Source organism: Pristiophorus japonicus, chromosome 9 (genome assembly GCF_044704955.1).
Source record: "Pristiophorus japonicus isolate sPriJap1 chromosome 9, sPriJap1.hap1, whole genome shotgun sequence".
NCBI lineage: Eukaryota > Metazoa > Chordata > Chondrichthyes > Pristiophoridae > Pristiophorus > Pristiophorus japonicus.
Genome location: NC_091985.1, coordinates 111,206,275 through 111,209,236, shown reverse-complemented (window position 1 = coordinate 111,209,236; position 2,962 = coordinate 111,206,275). Strand labels below are relative to the sequence as shown.

Genomic DNA, 2,962 nt, shown 5'->3' with positions numbered 1-2,962 from the left:
ATCGGGCCATTTGAATAGACTGACTGGTGAGTTTTAAAGGTGGTGCAGGTGATCCCGCATTGGTGTGATGTGTGACCTTGGAAGTGATATCAGTGTGGAAAGAAGTGATGGTGGGCTCCGGGGGACTGTAGAAGAAAAAGATGTAGGAGATGAAGGGCAATTTTGTAGCTCCCTCTGTTGGAAATAAAGTAGAGCTGTAATTGAAGCAGACTGTGAGATTGATGAGCAAATGTTTAGTTTACAAATTGAAATTCTGATTTTAATTGTAAAGCCAGGGGAGAGCGCGAACGCAGTCCCCCACTACCACAAATTTTGCAGTCGAGTATCCCGCATTTGGGGACATCGCAGGCGTCAGCACACCCCAAGTGCAATGGGCTAGCCTCATCCTGGGAGAACCTTTTCTTTATTTCAAAAATATACTTTATTCATCTAAAATTTTCACAATACGTTGGAAAATAGTTCAGTACCTTGCGGTCAGCAATTCCATATTCAAAAAGGTGTTAGATGAAGTCCTTACTACTAGGGGGATCAAGGGGTATGGTGAGGAAAGCAGGAATGGGGTACTGAAGTTGCATGTTCAGCCATGAACTCATTGAATGGCGGTGCAGGCTAGAAGGGCTGAATGGCCTACGCCTGCACCTATTTTCTATGTTTCTATACAATTTGTTTGGATGTTGACAGCAGTTCCATACAATGCACTAGCGTGCATTTCATTTCAAGGTGCAATTCAGTACAATCTGTAAATCACGTTACATGTAGTAATGTGCAAATAAGGGTATTACATGGAGCAGATGAGATCAGGTTTACATTACATTCCAGGATACATTTCAATACTGATCAAGAATCACGTTACATGTAGCACTATGCAGCTGAAAGCAGTACACGGAACGGATGGGAATACATTTACATTTCTTTACGAGTTACTAAACAGTGCAGAGACTTTCATTATACATGGCACAACACAGGTGTTTTTCAGTACATGGTGCTCTATGTATACAAACAGATTAACAAGTACAGCCCGAGGGGGGTTTGATTCCATCCCCTGGGTTGATCATGGCGGAAGGGCCTGAAACTGTGGCTCTTCCCCACCGTGCCTTTGCGGCGACTGCTCCAATCTTTAGTGTGTCCCTCAGCACGTACTCCTGGACCTTGGATTACGCCAGTCTGCAACACTCGGCTGTGAACATCTCCTTGCTCTGGAAGACCAGCAAGTTTCGGGAAGACCAAGTGCGTCTTTCACCGAGTTGATGGCTCTCCAGCGGCAGGTGATGTCTGTCTCGGTGTGTGTCCCTGGGGACAGTCCGCAGAGCACAGAATCCTGTGTTACAGATTTGCTTGGGAGGAACCTCGACAGCAACCACTGCATCTCTTTCCAGACCTGCCTTGCAAAGGTGCAATCCTGAAGGAGATGGGTGACAGTCTCGTCCGCCCCACAGCCGACTCTGGGGCACCGTACCGTTCTGCTGAGACACGGCTGTGCATGAAGGATCTGATGGGTAGGGCCCCCCTCACCGCCAACCAAGCTACGTCTTGGTGCTTGTTTTTTTAAATTTCAAACTATACTTTATTCATATAAAAATTTGCACAATACATTGGAAAACAGTTCAGTATATTTGGATCCGGTCAGCAATTCCACACAATACATTTGGATGCTGACGGCAGTTACATTCAATAAATTTGCTTGCTTTACATTTCGAGGAACAATTCAGTACAATCCAGGATACATTTAAAAACAGTCAGCAAATTACGTTACATGTGGCACTATATGGTACACGGAATGAGTGAGGGTACAGTTACATTTCTTTGCAACATACATTACCAAACAGAACTTGCATTATACATGGCACTACATAGGTGTTTTCAGATCATGGTGCTCTATGTTTACAAAAAGTTTACAAGTACAGCCCGAGGGGAGTTTTATACTGATTCAAGCCCCTGGGTTTACCGTGGCGGAAGGGCTTTAAACTGTGGCTCTTCTCCATCGTGCCTTTGCGGCGACTGCACCGATTTTTAGTGCGTCCCTCAGCATGTACTCCTGGATCTTGCATTGCGCCAGTCTGCAGCACACAGACGTGGACAACGCCTTGCTCTGGAAGACCAGCAAGTTTCGGTAAGACCAAAGTGCGTCTTTCACCGAGTTGATGGCCCTCCAGCAGCAGATGATGTCTGTCTCGGTGTGTGTCCCTGGGAACAGTCCGTAGAGCACAGAGTCCTGCGTTACGGAGCTGCTTGGGATGAACCTCGACAGCAACCACTGCATCTCCTTCCAGACCTGCCTTGCAAAGGGGCAATCCTGAAGGAGATGGATGACAGTCTCATCCGCACCACAGCCAACTCGGGGGCAGAGTGCCGTGTCTCTGAAACCCCGGCTGTGCATGAAGGATCTGACGGGTAGGGCCCTCCTCACCACCAACCAAGCTACGTCTTGGTGCTTGTGTGAAAGCTCTGGCGATGAGACGTTCTGCCAAACAAGTTCGACAGTCAGCTCAGGGAACCACCCGACAGGGTCCACCCTCTCCTTCCGTAGGGCGTTCAGGACCTCACGTGCCGACCACTGCTTCATAGCCTCGTTGTCAAAGGGGTTTTTTCTGAAAACTTTTCCACGAAGGACAGATGAACAGGCATGGTCCAACTGGTGGGGGCGTTTCGTGGAAGCGTGGCCAGACCCATTCTTCGCAACACCGGGGGCAGGTGATACTTGGTGTTTGCGTACCGAGGGTCTGTGCACCGCTTGATGCAGCCGCACACAAAGGTGGCCATCAGGATGAAGGCCACGTTCGGAACATCCTTTCCTCCACTGTCCAAGGATTTATACATCGTGTCTCTGCAGACACGGTCCATTTTGGACCTCCAGACAAAGTGGAAGACAGCCCGGTTGATTGCCGTGGCACAGGAGCGTGAGATGGGCAAGACCTGCGCCACATACAACAATACTGAGAGCTCCTCACTCCTGATGACCAGG

General features: G+C 48.5%; 1 non-coding gene across 1 annotated transcript; it reads right to left on the bottom strand.

Annotated features, from left to right (window-relative positions):
• Window positions 1-272: 272 nt before the first annotated feature.
• On the bottom strand, window positions 273-438 carry LOC139274433 (U1 spliceosomal RNA). The gene has a single exon (XR_011595491.1). It is a non-coding gene; the product is annotated as a U1 spliceosomal RNA (small nuclear RNA).
• Between the last annotated feature and the right edge of the window lie 2,524 nt (window positions 439-2,962).